Source organism: Protopterus annectens, chromosome 7.part0 (assembly GCF_019279795.1).
Source record: "Protopterus annectens isolate FY-2018-M chromosome 7.part0, PAN1.0, whole genome shotgun sequence".
Taxonomy (NCBI): Eukaryota; Metazoa; Chordata; order Ceratodontiformes; family Protopteridae; genus Protopterus; species Protopterus annectens.
This window is the reverse complement of record NC_056739.1, coordinates 1299274335-1299293979: the sequence shown is the minus strand read 5'-3', so window position 1 is coordinate 1299293979 and position 19645 is coordinate 1299274335. Positions and strand designations below refer to the sequence as shown.

The following is a 19645-nucleotide window of genomic DNA, read 5'->3' as shown; positions in this document are numbered from 1 at the left end:
CTTTTGAAAATCCTGATAATCACGCAGTAGCTTCTTTTGCTTGGTGATCCTTAATCTATCACTAAAGCTACTAATTTGAGACAACGTATAATTTATTTTGCTTGTACAATATTCTGAGGTGAAACGTTCAGTTAGTTGTTGATACAGTTTGTCAGTCTCGCTTCTTAGCTGGGTTTCTAAGGGCAAGAAATAATCCAGCATGAGCTGTGCATATTTAAATCCCTGTTCTATATTTAAGTCCTGCCAGCGTTTAAGTAATTCAGGGTGTGAGTCCCCATAGGTGGGCATACAGAACACCCGCATGCCCCTGGGGACCACCCTGAAATGGATGCATGCTTCTAAATGTAGCCGTTGCCAGGCATATCTCTGTAGCTGATAGAGATTATCTTCAACTGTTCTTAAAGAAGAATGAAATTCCATGAGATTCTCACCATTAGTTGTGGAAACGCCAGGTCTGGCTTCTCCTAAAAAGTCCAGAGACAATAAAGGGTTGTCTTGTAGATGTGTTAGTCCATTCCATAGAAATGAAGCATCCCTCGGCTCCGGATCCTGGTGGGTGATGGACTCCATAGCGTGCTGGATAGCAAGAACCAAAAAGCCAAGAAAAATGCACCAATAATAGGTAGCTATCCTGCTGAATGATACCACACCAAAAAAAGCAAAGCTAAATACAGGAAACAAGTGTAGTATCAAACGCTTAGAACCATCCAAAGTTGCTGCAATGCTGTAGAATACCAATCGAGACACACTGATAACGCTTGTAAAGGATAAATCTTTTATTTGGAGACAGAAAATGAGCGCTTTCGCGTGGACACCCACGCTTCATCAGATGTTTTAATGAAAGTGCCTTCTCAGTTTAAATACTTGTTGGAAAGGCGGGAAAATGCTCATTAAACAATTAATTGTTTTAATTAGTTAATACTCAGATCAAAACGGACTCACATCACTATTTAAAGAACTCTAACACCTGAAGCTTATAGAAAAAGGTTTTGTGAACATAGACACAAGGTAGATGAAAGTATACACAATTATATTGCTGACTTAACTACTTACTTTCCCAGATGGGTGAGTGGGTTTTAGGTCACCACTTCTGACAGACTGGCAGACGTTTTGTTGAGGGAACAAACCCTTAGTACTTTACCTGATGACATGAGAGTCTTGTTAGCAGACCGTGAGTGCAACTCGGCAGAGGAGTTGGGAAGGAAAGGAGATCTATAATTGACAAGCAGAGCACCACTGCATAGGAAAGGGATACTCAGTGCTGTACATGGACATAAGGGAACCCATGGGGGCAGTCTAAACCCCTCCAACAGAGTACACCAGTAATGGGGGAAATTACTAATCCAAGTACACAGTTAGGGATTAGATGTTTCAAGTGTAACCAGAGGGGGCACATAGCAGTCAGATGTCCATCGAGGCAAGGTGAGAAACAGAAGGTGAGGGAGCCAGCAAGTGGTGATAACAAACTGCCAGTGGTAAGTGGTTTAGAAACAAGTGGGGTGCCAAATTATCACCAAAATTTATATCCTATCTTAGTAGATGGTAAACAGGTAACTGCTAAGAGGGACACAGCTTCTGATATAACCATTTTGAGGCCTACAGTGGCTAGAGAAGAGCAGTACTTCATTGGGCAGTCCAATCACGTCAGAGCATTGGGAAGGACCATATTCAAAATACTTTGGCTAGGGTTCATCTTGGCTGGGAGGATGGAAGAGGAAACAAGCAAGTAGGTGTATTTGAGGATATTCCTGCAGATGTCCTGATAGAGAATGACTTTGATGAAGCAGTACCTTGTGTACATGCAGTGACATGCAATCAGGTATGGAGAAAGGCATGCAGATCCAGTAGTCTAGGAAAGGCTCAAAATGATCTCATATCTGAAGCTGGGACTGGTATGGTGGCTGTTTCAGACAAGGTGCTGTCTGGTAGCAGTAAGTCTGAATGTGAGCCACAGCTGCTGGGAGGTACTGATGTTCCCTAGGACATGTTGACTGTGAAGACAGATGTGAGTGATGGTACCCAGAATGACAGTGAGGCACATCTGTCACAAGTTACTAGACATCCTGTGGAAGGGGAGCTTGTCTTTGAGAATAATCCTTCAGATGTCCTGATACGGAATGACCGTGATGATGAAGATCCTTGTGTGCATGCAGTGACACATAGTTGGCTGGCAGACAAGCATGCAGGTCCAGTCGTCTGGGAGAGAACCAGGCAGATCTCATACCTGAAGCTTGGACTAGTGTGGTAGCTGTTTCTGAGAAGGAGCTGTCTTGTACCAGTGCGTCTGAAAGTGAGCCACAGCTGCTGGGAGGTACTGATGTTCCCTTGGACATGGTGACTGCAAGGATGGAGGTGAGATAGTACTCAGAGTGACAGTGAGGTACAGCTTCTAGAAGTTACAAGGCTTCCTGTGGAAGGGGAGATTGGAAGAGATGCAAATGTATAGTTGGGACAGGCTCAACCTATGGACCCTACAGTACAAAGCTTGAGGGAGATGTTTAAGGAAGCACGTGAGGCTCAAGGAAGAGGGAAGTCTGTATATGGGAACAAAGTTTTTTTGCATAGAAAATGGACTCCTAAGGGAGGCTGGAAGGTGAGGCAGTGTAGTAGTTGGTAGACCCTAGAGCCTACTGTCTGCCACTTCTAGATAAAGTCCCTAATATTTCTTTTGCAGGTGATATTGATGTAAAAAGATGGCAAATGCTTTGCTCAAAAGTTTCAGAAGAGTAGGTTTTACATGGGAAGTACTTATTGACCAAGGTGCCACCTTCATGTCAGACCTGTTGATTTGTCTGTGGAAGTGTTGTGGGGTGAAACATTTAAAGAACACTCCATACTATCCCCAGACTAACAGTCTTGTGGAGAAGTTAAACTCTGCATTAAAGACTATGCTATGGGCATTTGCACACCAATATGTTAGGGAGGTCTTGGATAGATTAAGTAGGGCATGATTAACCATTAAACCCAGTAAATATCATGTGGATATGGCAGAGGTTACTTACTTAGGACAGAGAGGAGGAAGTGGTAAAATTAGGCCAGAACCTATCAAGGTGAAAGTTATTCAAATGTGGCCAGTTCCTGTTACTAAGAAACAAGGGAGAGCATTTCTATGGACAGCGGCATACTATAGGGAATTTGTGCCCAGTTACAGTACCATAGCTGCACCTCTTACTGTCCTAACTAGGAAAAATAAACCGGACAATGTAGTGTGGACCACATATTGTGAATAGGCATTCCAAAAACTTAGAGATTTTTGGGAGGACTCCCTGTGTTAGCCGGCCAGATTACAATAAAAAAATGTATTATACAGGTAGATGCTTCGAATTATGGGGTGAGGGCTTTGCTCAGCCAGGATTCCTCAGAAGGAGAAAAACACTGCTGTGGGGTTAATAATGACAATGCAATTGGATTGCCTAGGGGAGTAGTGGGTTGATATTCCCAGATAGACCCAATTTTCTTAAGCGTCAGTTTTCAAGAATCACTTGAAAATTATGCTTGAGTCATGGGGGGATGCAAAGAAAATGAAAACACTATCATTTATGGTAGCATGTCTGGCAAGAGATTTGTGCATATTCTCAGATTAACTTGTATTGTATAACAGCATGCCTAATTGTAAAATGTAAATACGTTTTTTTTTAAATATTATGTATTTCCCAGTTTAAAAAGAATGTTTAAAGAATCTGTCACTGTTTTGATACATGTCTAATTGTGCATGTTTGTGAGGGACATTCTAAAGTACAAATTGGGGAGAATCAGCTGAACAGTAGGTGATGTAATTAGAATGTTCCTGGTTACTAGGTGATTATTTGAACATCTGATTGACAGGAAAAAGATCTTTTTCAAAAATGTGGCTGTCATTTTTTTTTAAATAAGACAGTTGAGACTGCTAAGCTATGCAGCTAGTCAAGTTAGTCAAATGCTGAGCAATTTGTAAAGAACAGCTGTTAGTGAAGAGATGCAGTCAGTGGACACACATGAAAGAGAACTCACCAAAAAAACTGTAAGCCTGCCTTTGCCTTGCTGTTATGTGTTAGATTAGATCAGGGACAGTATTCCCTAGTTAGATTAGGAAAGTTTATTTATTCAGATATAGTTTTTCTTGAATGATGGACTTCTATCCTACAGTTTCATTTTATATTTTGGTGATTGAATTCTGGTGTTTATTGAAAGCTATTGGTTTACATTCTTGTAATAATTTCACTTATAATTAAATATTTTTCATTACTTTACATTGTGGCTGGAAATAAGTGTTTTTCTTTAGAGATTAGAGAGTGTTTATACCTGTTTGATACTCCCCAGGTCATTTGAAGGCTTGGCTGCTTTGGGCATAGATATTATTTGTTTTTACATTTAATTTTGATAATTGGACACCCCTTCAAGATGACATGAAGACACTCTGATTGGTGGCAGCGTTAGTGTATTATTTTGGGGAAGGGACACAGTTGGAAATCTGTGTCAGGCTTTCCCAGAAGTGTTTGGATGTGTGAGATTTAAATTTACTTTGAGTGTGAGTATATCAGAATTCTTAAACTGGGACACATTGCTCTGAAGTTTTTAATAAGGAGTTACATTAGGGGTGGACAGGCATATACAGTTAAGTCCGAGGAAAATAGAGTATGTTCTTGTTGTGCTGTTAGGGTAAACATTTTGAAATATTATTCCTGTTTAAGTGTCAGTCTCACATTGGAGTCAGTAGTGAGGATTGAAGCTCCTTAGTTACTGACCCAGGATACTAAGGGACATTACATTTAATTGGTGGCACTCCGGTGGGATATAACCAGATGTCACAGTGACATGTATGGAGAACTCAGAAATGTATCTCTGCATCTCTCATATAGTTTTTATGCTGCAGGGAATTAACACCCAGATGGTTCTCCACAAAGTCAGTCATATTTGCTCATCTTAAGAGTCATGAGGGTTCTTGACATGTCAGAGATCACTCTCATCCTATTTTTATCCAGATGTGTAAGAGAGCATCTGTGTGTCTACTATGGAGTTAAAAATCACCAGTTTATTATTGTTAATGAAGGGTTTAAGCTTGCATGGTTTGGGGAAGTTGTTTTCCTGGTGACTGTCAATTGAAGATGAAGCAGTATGCGTTCTGGAATTTAATTTCCACTGAGATCTGATGATTTTGATTGATCTTGGAGGCTTAGGCAATGACTTCTGCACAGCCTCAGCTAACTAAGTCCTTCTTTCTGTTGTAGCTCTGTCTTACCTACCTATATTACTGTGGCTATCAGTTTGCAATAGTAAGCCATTGATTTTTATGGGGGTGACAAAACAACACACCGAATTAGATAGTAACTAAGTACAGAATGCATACAAGCTCATCAACCGTGTGACGTGCACAACAAAGAAGTGGAAGATGGTGATTTATTCACTTTCCTAAACCTGAACTTAAAGTCACAGCATAATAGCAGTAATCCTTGAAGAAGAGTGTGACTTAAAGGGCAGGATTCCAACCCCCAGCCAGAGTACTTTGTCTTTGTCTTCACTATTGTGATTAAACCTGCCAATGAGAAGGAAATCCTCAAATAACATTCTCGTTTGCCGTAGATTTTTGATATATATTGTTTCCTAATTTATTTAGTCAATGAATAAGGTATGCTTTGTATTCAGAAAAGATTTGTGTTGCTATATCATCAAGTTCTGAAAAGACTTTTGAGTACAATGCCACATTATGTCTTGTTATACTATAACTCACCCCCTATCTGAAGTATACTTTTGGGTGACTGTGAAGAACAACAAACCCAGTGTGAGTGCAGTCCCAGAATACTGCTGACCTAGTAACATGACTTCATTCCTTGACATACTATAAGTGTTTGCGTGTGTGTGTGTGTGTGTGTGTGTGTGTGTGTGTGTGTGTGTGTGTGTGTGTGTGTGTCTGTGTGTGTCTGTGTGTGTGTCTGTGTGTGTGTGTGTGTCTGTGGTCCGGCATTACGTTAGAAAGATAGTGGAAAGATAGATAGATAGTCTAGTCTAGCTAGCTAGCTAGATAGATAGACAGATATATAAGTAGCTAAAAATAGAGCTAGGCAGATGGATAATATTACATTATGTAAGATAGATATGTTACATTTAATCCCGTTTGCAAAGGGGCTGGTGGCCCATTAGTCTTGTGAACCTAACATGTTTGAAAGAAGGAGAATAGTAGGTTTGAGAGGCACCAGCCTTGCTTTATTCAGTTAATAAAAAGGCAGACAAGCTACAGTTGAGTGATATATCGCATTGTGTTTTCCTGCTAAGTTAGCAATTAACCACTTTGCAGCACTTGTCAAATAGTGCAGCAGTTATCAGATTATGCTACTACTTCTACTTTTTAGACAGGCATGAAGAAGTGCTAAATGTTTCCAGTGATGTTCATTTTTTCCACTTTTGAACAGATCATAGTGTACTCTAGTAGAATACAGCTGTCACTGGTACATTTAGTCAAGTAACTCGCTTAAAAAGATGGCATTTCACAAGACTTGTAGAAGAGCTATCAACACCATATGCAACAGATTCTCTCACATACACCGACACACACACACGCACACACATACACACACACACACACACACACACACACACACACACACACACACACACACACACACACACACACACACACACACACACACACACACACACACAGAAACTTAACTTCTTCCAGATAAAATGATGTCACACATTACTTCATCTCTCCAGGAGAACTAGAGATATTGATTTGACCTGCTGCACAGAGACATGTCCCTACAGATCTAAAACTATTGTCATAAATAAATAAAAATAGTATGGTAATTGAGGAAAGCCATAGTGCATGTTGTAAATACAGAGAAAACATATTTGCAAATAATCTTGAACTACTTCCTGTAAATATTATCTTCAAATGAAAATGCACAACAGCTCATTTCAGCATAATTCTTATACAGTAAGTAAGAAGGAATTCATGAATGCTGCAAAGTCAGTACATAAGACATTATGTTTCTAAGTAAAATAACTAAATAACACAAAATAAAAGAAACAAATTAACAAAATATAATTAAAACAAATGTGTAATCACAATAATACCTAGTGTGCATAAGTTATAGTTTTATTTTACTTCCTTCTGGGCAGAGCATCGATCCCTCATACTTCACCTTCATGATTAAAGCTGGTGGTCTGGAGTAAATCCAACTAAAACATCTCCATGGCAAGCATTATTGCATAATTATTGGTTGTGATGTAGTTTTAAACATTTCATATAGGTTAATAATGTTAGGGAAAGGAACTTGAACATTACTCCTGCGCATAACTGACCATTGAGCCTGTGAAATCAGGTAAAACCCATTTTGAAGGAATTCCAGTTAATTGTTATAGTATCGGGATAGTACCAATATAGTTGTCTTTCTTTTTTCTTTTGTATTAATGTGGTAATTGGAAATTTCTGAAAAGGCAACTTTACTACAGTTAAACTTAACTTCCATTTCAGAATACTATTTAACCATTCTTGAAGCAAACATCTGTCTTCTGTTGATTTTATTATTCTACCTTGCTTGCACTTGCTTAAACTTTACTCAGACATGCTGTCTGGCAAAGGAATGATTGAACACATAAAACTAAGAATGTATTGGCCTTACACAGACCCTTGAGAGACAGTGACACTAACCATAGTGCAGTGTGTTAGTCTGCCTTTTGGCATATTACATATGGATTTCTTTGTAAGGGGACTAGATTGTATTCCAGCCTTTGATATAGTTATCTACCTGTATTTTTCTTATGGCTATTCATATTTAAAAATCTGCTGAATACCTTGTATAACTGAAATATTAATATGATACAGGCTGTCTAAGATTCATAGCCAAGCTCAAAGATTCATAGATGACTATCTATGTGTGTCCCTAAGTCCCTGACTACTGGATCAACTCTAAGGGGTGTATTGTCAATATGATAGTTACCAGGGGTAGATGACTTCCCGAAGGATACTATTATGCATTTCATGGCATTTAGTTTTAGTTCATGGCTCTGAAACTGGTTGATTGTCGCTGTCAGCCCCTCATGGACAACATTTGTGCCAGTGTGGGATTCAATGACAGCTCCTAATTTGCATATATATTGCATTATATATATATATATATATATATATATATATATATATATATATATTTTTATATATATATAGATTCACTTTATATCCTCAAAATACTGAAATATCAAAATTCAGTATTTCGAGGCTATAAAGTCAAAGCCTTAAAATCAGAAATGCGAAATTCTACTCCACACACACACACACACACACACACACACACACACACACACACACACACACGCACACACATGCACACACAACTTCCTCCCCACACACAAACACAAGCTCTCTACTACATAAAAGCATATTCTAACTTCGAGGTTGCGCTACATACAAACACACACAAAACACCACCACACAAGCTACATTCTCCTCGCACACACACACATCACAGCAACAAAACACACACACCACAGCCCCTACCCAAAACTCTTAACAAATAAACACTTACCTGAATCCACAACCACAGTGAAACCCCAAAAGCACTAATTCAAAATCTCCGGTGTGAGAGGTTTTGAGTTTCACGCTTTTGAGGTTTCTTTGTTTTCAGGATTCAACTTTATGGGCTCGAAATACTGAATTTCGATATTTCAGTATTTCGAGCTTCTAAAGTGACTATATATATATATATATATATATATATATATATATATATATATATATATATATATAAAATCACACACACACACACACACACATATATATGCATATATATAGTATTTATTTACTGCAGTAGAGAACTGATCATTGCAAGGCTAACTGCAGGCTCAGTCCAGTTTACATATACAGTAAAAACGCATGTGTTAGCAAATTGTGATAACAATACAACAGAAACATAATTCGAAGTCGAAACATGGTTTGATTGTATACTTATGCAGATAACTGTGAAGAAATGAGGAAACTGGCACATGCATAAACAAGATATACCTTAGGTTAAAGAGTAGATAATGAAAGTGAATAGATTAAATGCAGAAATAAATGTTATATATATATATCTCCAAAACAACCCGATGGTGCACAAACCAATTTCACACACTGGCATCATCTTTAAGTTACAGACTTACCTACTTTATATGTAGCACCTAACTTGGGAAAGATTATCAATTTAAGTGCTACATATAAACTTGGGCTTAATGAATACTGGCAAATTAAGAGTGCATTTTAGGTCCTTTTTTTAAACCTGTATAATTAGTAGAAATGGATTGAAATAATCTTTTGATGAAGAAAAAAATAAAAATATATCTAGTGTAGGTGATAGATTACATCTTAGTGATTTATTTAATGAGTAAATGATATGATAAGGTTTCTATTGGTGGTTGCTTTAATTTTCTGAATATTTAACCTAGTAAGCCAGGTGAGTCTGTAAAGTCTTGATGATGCCAGTTTGTAAAACCAGTCTACATTAGTCTATTTTAGTAGCCTTTAGCCAGACTGCTTCTAACTGTTTGCTTCTAATAGTTTGTTTTAACAATTAGAATAAAATAGCATTGAATCTTGTAACATGGAGTGATGGATTTTTTACTATACGGAGTATATTATAATTGAATGTATATGTAGAGGAGAGCCTAAAATGAGAATAGCCTGTGATGCCAGTAAGAGTGCATGGGAGCTATTGCTGTGGTTTTGAAGTAAGGGCAGAGAAGCTGTTATTTTACCTATGTAGTTTGGTAGAAATTATTTGTAGTAACAGTTCATTTGGCTTCTAAGATTGTTGGAGCTGATGTGATGGGTTTCATTGTCAGAGGACACTGTATCTTAGTGCAGCCATCTGAATAGTAGAGATCCAAGCAGTGGGCTGACAATGGAATGGCTAGCACAGATATCCAGTTTGTTTTAGCCAGGGTGATGCAGTAATGTTCATTCCTTCAGGAATTAGCAATGAGATGGAAAATTATATTAAATAGGGTTTGTAAAATTGTGTTTTTTTTTTTTTTTTTTTTTTTTTGAGGCAGCAGCAAACAAAGGCAGGCCACTATTGCAACTGTGTGGGAAGGGTGCCTTTACCAATAACAGACCTAAAACAAGTAGTTAATTGATTTTGGTTCTGATATTTTGAATGTATTCCTAAAAGCTTTGGTTTTGGTCAAGTTATAACCATAAGTACATACATCTTTTTTTATGTTATCCTGTTCAAGTGAATTTTCTAATAGTATGATACTTCACATTAAAACATCTAAAAATAAATCAGTTTACCTTACCTTTTCTTACAGCATGCTATTTGAATCAACCCAGCTGTTCAAAATATCCAAGCAGGTGTACAGGTTAAAATTAACATCCATACTTGAATTTTCTCTTCTGAGCCATAGCTCATTTGCATATAAACAGTAAAACATTCTGAGGAATATATTTATATGTCAGGTACAAGCTAAATAAATATGTATGGCCCAAGAATGGACCTTTCTGTCACACCTTGTCTATACCCCATAATCTTGCTCCTTGACTATTATATTCCACCTTCCATGTTCTGTTAAAAAATCATTCCACTACCCATCTTACAACATGTTAGACAGTCCCATATTTCAAAGTTCCACAATATGCATCTGATGGACAACCATGGCAAAGGCAAATTTAGTTGTGAGTTCACATAAAATGTAAGTATTTCCATCTTTATTTACTGTAGGTGTATTTTGAATGTTTTTACTTCTGCTTTCAAGCTGCAATTTCAGTTGATGATAATCATCCCTAAGATTTAACTTCTGGATAACCATAGCTCAGCAATTTGTCTCTCATTGGAAATGGTTATATTTGACTGAGGTATACTAAATATTTTCTAACTTCAGTGTTTTTTTAGTATTCAGTCTGTTCGTGTCATGTATAGATAAACCCATGATTTTGGACTTGTTATTTCTGTCTGTACATTCTACTCCCATACTGGCTAGCTTGGTTAATTTTCTTATACACACAGTGCATTGCACCAAATGAAGAATTATGCATTTCTGAGTGTAACGCACTTTAGATGAGATGTTTTACCCAAGTGTTATCTGCCTCAGTTACTGGTAGCTTAGGTGGATGTAAAAAATACCGAGATACTCATTGCAAAGACTAATGTGTTCTATATTTAGAATAAACCATCCAATGTATATATATATATATATATATATATATATATATATATATATATATATTTATTTATTTATATAAATGGGTCTACTTCACTTCAACTAAAACTCATTTGACTGACATTCATTTGAGAGAGACCAAATCACCTAAAGTTCACTTCACCTAAAGTTCACTTCACCTAAAACTCATTTCACTGACAATTAGTACTGGCAGTATGGACAGTACTGTAAGGCAAGTAAAAGGTATATGTCCTTTTCCCCACTGTAGTGCGATCCTGGAGTTAGTATATATATATATATATATATATATATATATATATATATATATATATAGTTAGGGGTGTGGGGGGCATAGCCCCGCACCTAGTTTGTTTTTTACCAAACAATATAAAACCAAACAAAAACCAATATAAAATATATATATTTTGGTATATCCACTTCATCTTCATCTGTAACATCCTCCTTCTGTGAAAGCATCACTGTATCATTAGTTTTGCCACCCACAAATAATCAGTTTTGAAATAAATCTTCTAAATCACCAACATCATTGTTATACTCCCTGTCTTATTCTTTCTACTGTAGACTCTCCATGTTAATTAAATATATAGCCCCCCCCACCCACAAACTCCTTTCTAGAAATAGGAACACTCAAAATGTTGCATCATTAAAACAAGTAGGGATGCCCTGGCCAAATTCTCTCTAGTCAGTATGAATACCACTTCTGGTTTCCCCTAAAAAAAGACAACTGGCTTAGTTTGACTAAACTAGATAACAAGGTGTAAATAAGAAAAAAATAAATCTATATTGTCATATATAAATATAAATTAGTTTTGGACTTGTTACCATATGTATATATAATAGCTGTATCTTCTAGTGCATTTGATTTTGCTTTACTTTCAAAGCTAGTTTTTCTTTTGCAGAACAGTCTGTTTTCCATTGGAGTCTTCCTGCCCTTAGAACCATCTTACTCATTAGGGTGATGTCCCCACTCTGGGCCAGTAATCAAGGAGCCTGAATCCTCACCACTGACACTGCAGAGGGACATTCACTTGGAAGAAAAATGGATACACCCAGTATTTCCAGATGCAGCTCTCTGCATCAAGCACAGTTTCCCTTAAGAGCACACAGGGAACACAATCATTCTAGGAGCTGGGTCCTATCTCTCTCTGTCCCTCCCTCCAGATCCCCAGTAAGACTCTGCACTGGCACAGTTGTAGGATTGGGTCCTCAGCCAAGTGTCTGAGCCAAGTCCTGCAGTACCCTCTCTGTGAAACCACTGCTTCATGCAACTGACACACACACATTCTTTGAAATTTGATTTTCACACACAGACACACACACACACACACACACACACACACACACACACTCTCTCTCTCTCTCACACACACACACACACACACACACACACACACACACTCACACACACACAAACACACAGCTTGGAAAGGCTGGCACAGATTTATTAGCTATGCCTCCTTCTACCCAGATAATAAGTTAGTTACACTACCACCAGACACTAAAAAGCCAGCTACTCCAAGGCTCTTGCAAGGGTACTCAGTTATACTGAATGAAATTAATATTAATACAAATGGTAGTTTGACTAACAGCAAGGCTTTCAAGGATTTGCCAGAGCTGTCACCAAATTTATATAAGTACTCTCAGATATTAAAATATTCTCTAAAAGACCATCCACAATGAACAGTTTAAATATATTTAATACTAAATAAGAAAAGAACATACAAATACTAAATATCTATTTATAATAAACACCAGAGTTTCATTCACAGGACATTAAAAATAACACAGGTGGACAGGTTCACACAGTTACAGAAAAATAATACTTGACTAATCTCACTATAGTTTCCTGATTGATCTAAATAATTATTATTCCCTGGTTACTAGAGGAAGGCAAGATGAAGTAGGTGAGAGAGCCTTCTTTGTCAGGTTATAAAAACAGACAGCAATGAGACTTCAGTTTCACCTAGTATTAAAATATTTTTAGTGATGAATTACAGAATGACATCACATACATCTGGTCATCTTACTTCTGGTTCCCAGGCCACCCCTCCTTGGCTAAAAGCTGTCAGGATTTAGCACATATGTGTCAATAATACAAACACAGAGCCTTGCTAAAATCTGCTGCAACTCCTGAAAGTCATAAAACAATTTCAAACCTCCATCACCACAAAGACAATGTGGAAAGCTTCCTAGTACTGACTTTTTGACTCTGGCTGCATTGAGAACTGTAAGATACAATATTTTTGGCCTAAGCCAGGTAATTTAATTTCAAACTATTTACAGAGTTTGAGGTTATGCACTTCTCATCCAGTAATCTGTGTTAAAATGTATATATTTAATCAATTACAACACAGTACAGTCTGATATACATGTATATTTCTTTTCTGTCCAGCAGAATACACTGTTGATACATTTTTAACATAAGTAACTTTACAAATACATTTTTCAACACACGCATCTGCACAAATCAGTTTGATATACAAATGACATATAATTCTTTACAAATTTCCAGCTAGCTGCACTTGCATATGTTATATATCCACTGCCCTACTTTTCCTTGCATAGCTGGCAATACCACACATTGTCACCCCCCCCCTTTGAAGACTCAAGCTAGTTTTTCAGATCAACCTTGAGAAATGTTACTTGAGAGGAATGAGCCTGTCTAGAAATACATTAACCCATACCTTGTCTTGAGATCTCATCTACCTTTGCATTGCTGACCCCAGTACAGTGCTGCACTTTCATATCATATGCCTGCAATCCTAGGCTCTACCACAGTAACTTGGCATTTTTCTTGCTGACTCCCTGTAGCCATAGATCGCCCTCAGACTCTTCCTGCCTCCTACTGTAAATACTTACCACCAGGGCCTCCCTATCGTTGTAAGGTTTCATGATGTTAACATGGTAAAATTTGGGCCCTTGCCTCCTGCCTAGGAGTTTTACCATGTAGTAACACCACTAAACTTCCTTAACACTTTGAAGGGTCCCTCCCAAGCCACTTGCAGCTTATTGTGTCTGACAGGAATGAGAACCATAACCTGCTGTCCCACACATAATCCTGGGCTCGAGCATTCCTATCATACCAGACCTTTTTCTGCTGTTGCGCTCCTGCCAGGTTCTCCTGGGTGAAGCCCATGAGCTCCCTAAGCCTTGTTGTGAGGTTTAGAAGATACACCACAACATACTCCTTGTGGGACTCACACTCACCCTCCTACTCATCACAAATCAAATCTAAAGGCCCCCTCACCCTATGAACATATCGCAACTCAAAGGGTGAAAAACCTGTGGATTCTTGGGATACCTCTCTGTATGCAAACAGCAGATGGGGCAATATTTGTCCCACTCTCTCCTAAACTGGTTTGCAAATGCCCATAGCATGGTCTTTAGTGTAGAGTTTAACCTCTCTACAAGACCATTAGTCTGGGGATGGTAGGGTGGTCTTTAGGTGCTTCACTCCACAGTGATTCTACAGACAAGCAAGCATGCCTGAAATGAAATTGGTACCTCTGTCAGTCAGTATTTCTCTCGGCAAACTACCCTGCTGAAAATCTCTAACAAAGCATTTGCCATCTTCTCTGCTTCAATGGAGGACAGAGCCACCTTCTTAGGGTATCTAATAGAATAATTTACTACACCAGGATATACTTCTTCCCTGTGGTGCTTGGGGTACTCAGAGGCCCCACAATATCTATAGCTACCCTATGAAATGGCTCTTCAGTCACAGGTAAAGGCATCAAAGGAGCTTTGACCTTGTCTTCTGCCTGGTCTACTTTTTGGCACTTCTCACAGGTCCTGCAGTAACCTGTTAAACCTCCTATAATCGTAGGCCAACAAAAGTTCTGCATAATACATCTCTTGGTATGCTTTATGCCCATATGACCTGCAAAAAGAATGTCATGGGCTATGGCTAGAAGTGCCAGATGGTACTGCCAACTGCTGTACTACCTCATCATCTAGCCCTCCATCAGGGGTCCACTCCCTGTACAGTAACTCTTTGTTCCGGTATAACATGTAAACGTTCTGCTCAGTGCTAGGTTTTTTATACTTATATTACAAGGGCTAACATTTCATAGGAATGCACGGCTAGGCTTCTAAAGATCCTTGTGGATCAAAAGCCTACTAAGTACCTAAGAACACTCTATGTTGCACAACTTATAAACAAAGGTATGTTATCTAACTCCAAATAAGTCATTGTTCCACTGTATTTGGCATTCATCAGACCTATCATTGAGTACAATGCCCCACAGACTTTCCTCACTAAAAGAATAGCTTAAGTAAAATGTCCTTTGCAGATCACCTCGAGGCTCTATTCCTATATTCTGTCTCCTACAGGCTTTTGAAGGAAAAATCTGTGCTTGACATACATAGGTTCATAGGTTCATAGGTTGGTACTAGGCTATCAGCCCTAGGGCCTACACAAGCCTAGCCATAACAATTCCCTGGCTATTTCTTCCCACAGTATTTACTTCCCTGGACTCCTGTCTAGCAGGGTGACTGACATGATCCTGGGGTGAATTTCCTATCTCCCATCCAATCATCAAGGTTCATTTTGAAGAGGGCCAAAGAGGCCCAGGGTGGAACAGGGTGTTGTCAGACCCAACTCTGGTAGACCTCCTGCATATCCACAAAACATACAGCACCATAATTTCCCATTTTAAAGACTTAAACCTTGTCTGTGATATGAATAGGACCTGCTGGAGAGACAGGTATGTATCCCAGAGATTACCTATCTCTGGAACAGGTTCCCCATCTATGTGAAGAAGAATTCCTCCCTAACCCAATTTAAGTGTAACCTGGACAATTGGATAAGGAACAGGAAATTCATCCCTGGTTTGGCACCTTTGTCTCTAATGTAGACAGTCAGCCTGTAAATGGTTCATCTCCCAGGCCCTAGCTTGTAAATGTTTCATCTCCCAAGCCCTTGCTTCACTTATCAAGGGTATCAGAACTTGTCAGAGATTTGGGATACTTGGCTAGGCTTAAAAAGTTCCTTGTGGTCATTAGCTTAATAAACACCTATGAACCTATGAACCTATCAAGGTAGTAAATGTTATCAGTTTTAGACAGGAGACATAGTTTGTATAAGTCTGGCTATGCATTGTATTATACTATAAAATTCCTTTTAGTAGATTTAACAGATTACACATAGAGTGAGACATTTCTGTGATTACATGACTTACAACATAAAAATTGGATTGACAACATACAAAAACTGTGAATTTATTAAGAGCTAATTAGAATATGACATGAAGAGTGGTACTCATGGCAAAGAAGATAGAAAATATAGTTTGTAGTGATTTACCTTTTTTTTGTTTTTAATATTTTGTCAGCTAGTTTTACATAAACTACTATGGAAATAGTAAGCACTGGCAAACTTAAATTAATAGAACTATTTTGTTAATCCATTCATAATAAAGAGGAAGGTGAATATAGTATTTTGATATTGGAGAATCTGACCAAATGCCCTATGAACATCTACCTTATGCCCAACACTGAAAGTGTAGCTAAATTACTTACAAGATTCCCACTGGATCAGTCAAGTTCTGCCTGTTATTTGGTAGCCTTGCTGGAAATCTAAGACTTTTATGCAATACCGGTCTCGGTGTTTTGATCACCATAACTGGATATAACTATAAACTTGGCTAGCAAATTAAGTTGTTTATTTAATGCAAAATTTAACCATGTGTAAACAGCATGTCAAGTTAGTAAGGGAAGTTGTGCCCAAAAAATAATGGATCTTATGTTTTATCATTATTGTAGCTATACTTCTAGTTGCGGAAAGATAAAATATGCTGAGATAATTGAAACATTTCTTAAATAAATGTGAATGTTCTAGTTTCTCTACATGGGTTTCTGATTCCTGAAGAAGAATAAATTTGCTTACGTTCTAGAATCAGAAACCTGTCAATGTTGAAAATGTTTTGGACATTTTGAAAGAAATGGCAGAAAGAGAAAATATTATTTGTCATGACTGTGTGCTAGGAAAATGTAATGCTATGCCCAGGAACCATCTAGCTGTAAGGCTATGCCAAACCTCAGTACAGACCCTTATGTCAAATGGGATATGGGGTAGATGAAGAGCTATAAATAGAGCAAAATGTGGAAATGATTCAATGAAGGTAAGGAACAGGTAAGGAGAATTGATAGAGAAAAAGGAAAGAGATTAGGGGCAACAAACTGCATAACTTTATGAATAACTATTTTAAAATGTATACATTGTAAATTATAAGCTATCACATCTTTAGACACTGAGATTTACAAAAACAAATCTGGAATATTGGAAAGGGATGGCAGGGCAAGTATAAAAATCCACTCATGTAGGAACATACCAACAAAAGCTTCTGAACCCCTGTGAATTCACCACAGCATACTGCTACATGCTGACCAGTCTACTAACTTTCTCTTGCAGAAGAATTTCAGTAACATTCACCTGAACGCTATAGCTACTGAGTTTTCTTCCAAAGTTATTAATCTGACATTTTCTTACTTGCCTCTAGACTTGAGATAGAATCTAAGACCAAGCTCAGCCAATAAGAAGCGTTATGTCTTCTGCTGTGTGTGATTAGTAAAATAACAATGTATTTTAATGAATATAATTACTCTGTAGGTGTTATTACATATAAACGATATAAGGTATGTGCTTTTTCTTTTGGTAGCAGGCATAATTGTATCAGTAAAAGGATAAAGTTAGAACTGAAAGCTGTGAGAAGAGAAATAGCAAAAATGAGGGGTAAAGGGTAGAAATGGAACAATTAGAAGGGAACAGCTATAAAACAATGACAGGATAAAGTCAGGAGTAATGGAAATTGATTTTGCCTTATAAAGTAGAAATGGGAATCCGATACTGATAATAATGACTGTAGCATTGATGACTGCTACAGTGATATCTGGAGGGAGCTACTATATGGGGTTAGTGATTTGATCCACTGAAGACACGCAGACTATTACCCATAATATTACTGTTTTATTTTAAGCAAACTTTGATCAGAGCAGCTACCCTAAAATTGGCATTGCAATGGGTGATTGGTACTGTCTGCCATGTGCATTTGGCTACATTACCTGTTCAATGTCCATCCCCTTAATTGCATAGGGAAGGAAGAAAATACATACCAGTATCTCATCCTGTTCTCACAGAATTCTTTTTTCCTTACTATAAGGCAAATTTATTATTACTCCTGTTATGTAGTAATTAACATAACTGACAATTATCCCCATCCACTACTGCAGTCTCAGATTTGTGTTTAACTGTACACCTTATTGAATGGATTAATCTATTGCTCAGTCTAACACAACCCCACAACATCCAATGTGTCTCCAAAGATAGCTGGCAGGGTTTAAACCCTGTGGGCATATTGCTGATACAGTGGCTTACATTATAGTTGAATACTGGGTAATTCTGATGTCTGTGCAGCTTAGGAGACTGTAATAAAAACCTAATGAATGATTTGTGCTGTCTATATATGCCTGCCTCACAATGCTGAACTGGGCTACTTTGTGGTGTCTGAAGATGCTCCAATGCCTTATTTGCTCTGTAGCCAGTTTTACTTTTGTACAAGAAGCATAGAATGACAACTGCTGCAGTTAAATTCCAGGAAATAGATTTTTTGCAGACTAAAAAAGGGAAGAGTGCCATTGATTTCTCAATCACAGGTTAGCCTTGAATGAAGAGTGCCCTTGTTTACAATTAAATACATTAAAGACTTAGCCTGCAACACTACGGAACCCAATCACTTTATTTTCAAAAATCTTCATACAGCAATCTCTACAATTAATAAAGAAGCATAGATTTATTTAATGCTATGAATAGCTAATTGATGCATTTGGTTGAAACTAATGTATCTAAGAGTGCTACAGAAATGAAGAGGAGGAAGCTATTTATTGCTTTAACATCATCTCCTTGTAGGAGTCAGCTCTAGTAAGCAAAACAATTACTTGTAAAAAATATAACAACAATGATAATAATTAGATCAAAAAATCATTTAAATTCAGTAAATATGTTTAAATCCTTTTAAGCTTAAATTATATGCTTATAAATCTATAGGAGTTTCCATAGGTCAGTCATGAAAATGTAGACTCCTTATAGTTGATTCAAACTGACCATGCCAAGTACAGCAACTATTATAGAAAGATGACTTGAAAACTCAAGTAATCTGTGAAAATATGATAGATTATTTTGATGTTCAAGTTGATTTAGACATAGAACATATTGTGTTGAAATTGGGTGCACTTGTTAGTGTCATTATTGTAAATTCTTTTTGATTTGGAGGTTTGCTAGTACATTGCTTCTATACTAGAAAGGGTGTTTGCTGAATATGATGAAGAACTTTGTATTGTTAGTGTTAGTCTTTCAGGGGAAAAAAAGATGACCCTACGTGTTTTGGGATATAATTAGCTTTACAAGCGAGCAGCATAATGTGCTTTTCTTAAGTAACATGGAAGGAAAGGCATCATCAAGTTTTATACTTTTGCCATTGACTTGTATTTAAAGGTTGTGAATAAGCACATTTTTACACTA

At 37.5% G+C, this 19645-nt stretch overlaps 1 long non-coding RNA gene across 1 annotated transcript in view; it reads left to right on the top strand.

The window, feature by feature from the left end:
* Positions 1–19645, top strand: part of LOC122807024 — a 1044555-nt gene that overhangs the window by 595930 nt on the left and 428980 nt on the right. The window lies entirely within an intron of this gene.